Raw genomic sequence first — 7,485 nt, 5'->3', positions numbered from 1 at the left:
TGAAGCAAAGATTTGGAAAAGTGAATGCATTCTCTTTGGTTTGTGGTGCTCCATATCAAAATAATTCAAAGACTACTCCCCAACTACTATTTAGCTGAATTTTAATGCTTTCATGTAACTTGTACTTTCTTGAGCTCGTCTCCCACTCTCTTTTTGTAACCCTCTTTATTGATGATTAATGAATGGGTTGGGGATATGATGATGGTTTCAATGAGGTGTCAACTTAGTTAAGATATCTCAATAAACCTACTATAACAACCCAAATTTGTACGCTATACTACGGGAAATTAAATGTCAAATGTTAAGCAGGACGAAATTTTATTTAAAGGGATGGTAAATGTAATACCCTAACCCGAATTTAGAAAGCAGGAAAACAAATAAAATATATAATTAAGAATGAAAAATATATAAATTTAATAGGAAAATCGGGTGGAAATTTAGAATTGGAAAAAATAGGAAATTTATTAATTATCCAAAAATAATGAATAAGGGGGCAGAATCAGGGAGGATTAATTAGAAGTTGGACGCTAGCTAATTCAAGAGACAACGGGCAGTAGATAACTTTTTGTTTGGGCACTGCTCATTGGAAGAATTGGAGGTGAATTAATTGCCCATATACTCTTAAAATTTGAAAGAGTTAAAAAGGGGAAGTGAAATCCACAAGCAGTGAAGGCAACCACGCGTGAAAACTAGCGAGATTGGAGAGAAAATTAGAGAGAGCGAGAGTGGAGAGAGCGAGATTAGAGAGAAAATTGGAGAGAGTGAGAGTAAAGAGAGCGAGATTCTCAGCGAGACAGTGGGAAAGAGTGGGAGCGAGAGCGGAAGCGGGAGCGAGAGCGAGAACGAGAGTCACGAGAGCCAAACCAGCGAGAAAGCTCGAAAGAGCGAGATTCTGAGAACAAAGAGAGCGAGATTTGGACAGAAGCGTGGATTATGCGTTGAATTTGGCCACGATCTTATAGATTATACATGGAGAACCCAAAAATTGAATACAAATAAAGGTTGAAGACGTAAGGGCAAACGTTAGCCAAAATTAGGTGTCTTATCAAGAGAAATTCTTAAACTTAAGTAATTTTAAAGAAGACATTTGTAGGATGAGTTGTCACATTGAGAAGAGCTGAAAACCACTATAAATAGGACCATTTGCCTAAAGATTGAACCCATTCTCAAACAAATCTCAGTAACAAAGAATCGTATGAAAGAGTGAGTATGAGTGAGGAAGTTCTGTGAGGTTAAAAGAGATAAGGCTCGGGTGAAGTGCTGCCCAAATTTCCTTCTAGTTTAAGAGGGAGCTCTATTGATCAAACCATAGGGAATAATAAGGAATAACTAGGATCGCAGTCAAGGTAAGTAGTTATCTCACCAGTGTTTCATGGTAGTGTACCTTTAATATGTTGCATAATTATGTTATTGTTATGTTGCATTACATGTTTAAAATACGTTTATCGACAAGGGACCCCATGCATTATGTTTGTTCATAAGATTAAATTTTAATTAGATAAAGGTTATGCTTCTAGGGCTAGCAGAGCATGTATGGTTGCACCTCTCTAGACCTAATTCTATGTCAAGATTATTCTAGGGCTAGCAGGGCATGTATGGTTGCACCCCTCTAGACCCAATTCTATGTCAAGATTATGTTAGGGACTAACAGGATATGTATGGTTGCACCCCTCTAGTCCAATCTTACGTTATGTTAATGGTTGATGTTGGATGCGACTCTGGCCCTATTGACTGCATGACCCGCTAATCATCAGATGGGCTAGTTTCCGCCTAAGTCCTCATCTTCCTACCAGGGTGGAGAAATTTACGTTAGTGATGTTGGATGCGACTCTGGCCCTACTGACTGCATGACCCGCTAATCATCAGATGGGTTATTTTCCGCCTAAGTCCTCATCTTCCTATCAGGGCTGAGAAATTTACGTTAGAAGTATAACCGACCACCACATGTTATTATATGTTTTCGGTCCCAATCATATGTTTTCAGGATATGTTGCATGTGATTGTGCATTTGGTCACTACCCTAGGTGAGAACTACTTATTGGGTATATTATATACTCATCCTATTTTTATAGACTTTATAGGTAAGGACACAACGTAGGTGGCAGAATCGGACGTCGCTCAAATGGCCAACTATCAAACTCACTATTATAGGCATATGCATTTTTGTATCACTATGCTAGTGTTTTATGGATCCTGGCATTTTGTAAAATAAACTTTTTATATAGTTTTCTACCTAATTAATTAAATCTTAGATATGTTCTTTTGAGATTTTTGTCCAAAACTCATCTCATAATAGAAAAGTCTAAGCATGCATGTCGTAGCGGTCGGACCATAGTATGTAAGGATCCGGTTGTTACACCTACTGACCCTGGTTGTATCTTTCTCAAAATAATAATAATAATAATAATAATTTCAACGAGCAATGACACAAATTTAAATTACAAAATCACATAAAGATTAAGGGTGTATTAGTTTAACTTTGATGAAAATAAGTTATTTAAAAAAAAGACTGAAGTGTTTAACCATCACTAAAAATAACATTTAAAATTCTTTTATATTGTATTTTAAATAATTTTTTTATCAAAAAAAGTAAATAATAATGATTTTTTGAAAAACATTTTTCTCTCTGTTTAATCTAAATGAATCTTAAGCGTGTGTTTGAAATGCATTTAAAAATATTTAATTTAAAAAATAAGTCATTTTGAAATATCGATAGTTTATAACAATGTCAGTAATCCTTACTGGTACCAAAGATTTGGCGAATTAATCCTCCATATCCATGACTTCTGGACATTATTTGAAAATATATTATCAGTATATTAATATTAATTTTAAAAATTGACATAGTACAGTCAGAAATTTAATTAGTTGTAAACTTTATAAACTAAGTAGAAAAGTAATAATAATAATCTCTTCCCCTCTCAATGAAAACTGAAAATTTCTCATTTGGAGGGAAGGGGGAATACACATACAATTCTTAGATGAATGTTGCAATTAAAATGTTTGTTTTAATTTAGGGATGTTAATATGAGACTAGCTAATTAATTATTAAGTCATAACCTGAACCAATAGATTAGATGTTCGACTTTATATGTTCTTTAACTTTTTTCTTTAGACTTACAAAATCAAAGTGTAATTTCATGTGACCGAGAATATCAACTGATAAAGACATATGCTAATTCAAAGTTGAAAATATAAGGTAATTATAACATTTTCTTCTTTTTTCTTATTTCAATAATCGTAGGAAAGGAAAATCAAATTATTGTCTTTTGAAATAGTAATAAATGTGGCATCTCCTATTTTATGCACAGATTGACAAGTAACTAATTACTTTCTCTAGTTCAAAGTTTGATTTCTTACCCAGTTTATACTATATTATTATATTGTTATGATATTTAAAAACAATGAATATTATTTGAGTCATAGTTTCTTCTCCTTAATTCAATATTACCTCCTTTTCAAAAGGAAAAGAAAAAAGGAAATGGGAATCATTATTTTTTAAAAAGAAAAAGGTACGGTCGCTGCAACTTTTAATGATTTTTTAGTAGAACTGAGATAAGGAGATTCGAATCACAGATCTTATAATCGCTAATAGACTCTATGTCGTTGAATTATTCTTAGTTTGATGGCTTTTAACGATTTAATTTAGAAGGAAAGTTAATAATTATATATTACAAATTTGGTATTGCCATGATCATATATAATAAAAGAATCTTAATCCATTAAATATCATTTTCCCATTTGCTTTTATAGTAATAGTTGCATTATTATTATTTTTTTCTTTCTTCTCTGCATGCAAATGAAAATTTTCGAGGTTTTGACCATGGTTACTGAGATGGACTAATAGAATTAATTACTAAGACCCACTATTAATTTTACCCGTCTTATTTTCAGTCTATTTTGTGATACCACAACTATTTACGAACATTTTATATTTGTTAGTTCTTAAATTTTAGCTTGATTTATGAAAATGCTATTAAAAAATAAACAAAAAAGCAAGAAAAAGGTAAGGTAGAAGCCTGATATTGAATTATTGTTGATATGTTTACTTTTTCATCAACATTTTCACTAATGTCCAAAAACATAAAAGAAAACAATAGGAAAACATATCAGTAATATGAATATAATATAAATAATAAACATTTTAACTTATTTAAAATTCATAAGTATTTATTTACTGATTTAAATATTTTTTAACTTTTGTTTTCATAATTTTTTACGTGATATCAATATTTTATTGACATTTTCATAAAATTGAGATCTTTATATTTAAAACTTAGATAGAAGCATGGTTTATAGGCATCATTAAAAAAAAACATAAAGCCAAAAAAAAAAAAACTTTAATTTGATTAATGTGGTTTTTTATTTTTTCAAATACTTAAACACCTAGATTGGTGATGTTATAAAGGTGACCTTTTATTTGGTTTCCATATGAAATTATATGTTTCCAAAAAAACATAAGAATCTGTTTCTAGAATTTAGGTCCAATAGAATCTTTTGTTCCACTATGACTTTTAATTAAGTTTTATGCCCTTTAACATTTTTAAAGGAAAGTTTTTACTATTATGGCATCTCCAACTCCATGACCATTTTTGGTAATAGAACATCAAGTTTCTTTTTCACATTTGCTTTTTTTTAGTATGTATTTTAATAATTTTGTTTTGTTTGTTTGCATTTTTTTTAATTATTATTATTATTATTACTACTTGTTTTAAAATTTTATTTTTTAGTGCATATACTACTACTACCTCTACTACTTAGGATCGACGTTTACTTCAAAGAAAATTAGAGCAAGGCATGAAAATGAAAACTTTTATTCATTTTGATAGTGTTTATGAAAATGCATTAATAAAATATAAGGAAGAATACTCCAGATTTCAAAATGTTACATTTTTATCTTTGAAATTTTTGGAAGTTTTCCTTTGATCTTTAAGATTCTAAATTTTACATTTTTATTCTTGAATTTTGAGTTTAATTTTCATTCGGTCCCTCAATTTTAATATTTTACACTTTTATCCTCGAGTTTTTACAAATTACCACTTTAGGTATAATTTTCAGTTAATTAATTTAAAATAATCACAATGCGAAGAATTTTAATTTATTTTAATAATGAGAGAAAATGAATGAAAATTTTAATTATAATTTTAAGAGAAATTCTTATAAATAGGAAAATTCAAAAAATATTTACACTTTATAGCAAAAAGTTCCAAAAGTACTTGTACTTTTGGAATTTTTTGCTATAAAGTGTAAATATTTTGAAATATTTTTTGTAATTAAAAAGACCCCATATTTTAAATTAATTAATATACATTAACACCAATAACTAAAAGTGAATATTCAGTCAAATATAAATTAAACGGAAAAATGTAAATTTTGAAACCTAAGGACAATATATATGGAAATGAAACTTCAAATTCAATAGTAAAAATTTAGCATTTTGAAATATAGGGATCAAATGACAATTGCTAGACCTAAAATCTAGGGACCAAAATAAAAATAGTTAAACTAATGTATTATTCACCTTAAGATTAGAGGTTCGATTCTGTCTCCCGATACATAAAAATAAAAGAAAATAAGGGTGTTATAGTTTCTTATTGCCATAAAGAGAAAGGTGATATCTACCCTTATATAAGAACCTCCACTAATCTCAACTTTCTCACAGAAAAACCAGAACTTGTCTCATCCTCTTGACAATCATTATTTTTTAAAACAAATTAAATAATGGCAGTCAAGTCACTGAATGCATCCACAATGAATTTAGCACTTGTTTTCGTTGTTTGCACAGTTATTTTAGCACCATCGGTGACAGTCGCAGTACCTGATTCATCGGTACCACAAAATTTTCCTTTTCTTGGCTGTGCTCCATTTATTGTGGATGCAACATTATGTGTGGTAGATGTGATCAAGTTTCCAATTGCCCCTCATCCTTCTTGTTGCAAAGCTATTTTTAAGCTCAATGATTGTGCTCCCAAAATTTTCCAAAAGATTCCTACTGCTGACATGGAAGTGATTAAGAAGATTTGTGCTTTGTAAGACGTTTAAGCTCTTAGACTAAAAGTTCTCCAGATTAATTAGAACGTGATGAATAAAAACAGTTATATCATAATTATGTATTTTCTTTCTTTTCTACAGTACTATGTAGTTATAAATTTATATGGGGGAGTGGATTTTGTTGGAGCAAAATTCTTTCAATGAGAATGATCATTTTCCCGCCATATATCGTTTGTATTTTGATGACTTTCCCGATTCTGAAATCAATATTTATTTTTTTATATAATAGATGTTTCTACTATTTGTGTCTATCACGATACAGATAGACGTAGATAGTAATCTATCGCAGTCTATCGTAGATAAATAATGAAATTTTGTTATATTTATAAATCGTAAATAAATTGATATTATTTTTGTTTATATATAATAGACTTTTGAAAAAGGAAGAAGACTCTTGGAAGAGTAGTGAGTTATCAAATTAACTTTAAATAGGATTTTATGCTGAAAATAAAAAAAGAACTTAACATTTTAATTTGACTTGTACTTTTCAGATTCTCAATTTAATTTCTACTGTTTTAAACATAGTTCAAATATAATCATAACTTGATCCTTCGTGGTTTCAATAGCTCCAATTTAGTATTTATTATTAGATATTTTTTTAAACATTATTTTTAATGACAAAAGTGTTGAAAGTATTTATAAATATTAACAAAATATCAAAGTCTATCTAGATACAGATAGTAGTCTATCACATGTATCAAAGATAAACAGTGAGATTTTACTATATTTATAAATATTTTTATTTATTTTCTTATATTTGAAAACAAAATTATTTGTTGAAGTAATTGTCATAGTCTTGAAATTTAGAAATTTAAATGCAATTTGTATTTTTCATATAGTTTATTCTTTAGAATGTTTACAGTTTTTTCTTTAAAAAAATCCCTAGAATATTTTTTTTTTTTTTTCACTCTTGACATTTATGCCCTTTCACAGTTAAAAAGTATAGTTTTTAGAAATTTGGTTTCAAAATTTAGTAATAGGGTTAACTACAAGAATAAGATAATTTTAAATCTATAAAAATGTCTAAAATCTTGCAATATTTTATCTTTATTAATGGCTAAGCCGTTTGAAGCTTAATTTATCTTTCAAATTACTATTTATTCTATGGTTGTATTTTAATAATTATAATAAATTTGTAAAAGAAAAAAAAATATATTTTGATATATTTTTCATTTTTGAACTAATTTGAAAATTAATTAGTTTCTGTATATTAATAAAAGGAAAAATTATTATGGCTTTTATATATACTAGTTAGACCTACCTTCTTTGCATGTATTTTAGAATGTTGAAAATGAAATGTATATGTATAAGTTGAAATAGAAATATTATATTTGATAATATTTTTTTATATATATAAATTAAAAAATCATATTACTCAAAAGAAATTGAATTATTATCACTATGTAAGACGATGTCTGCAGTGATAATAATGCT

The sequence above is a fragment of the Benincasa hispida genome, chromosome 2 (assembly GCF_027475165.1).
Source record: "Benincasa hispida cultivar pf3 chromosome 2, pf3_genome.v1.1, whole genome shotgun sequence".
Lineage (NCBI taxonomy): Eukaryota > Viridiplantae > Streptophyta > Magnoliopsida > Cucurbitales > Cucurbitaceae > Benincasa > Benincasa hispida.
Note: the sequence above shows the minus strand (reverse complement) of the source record.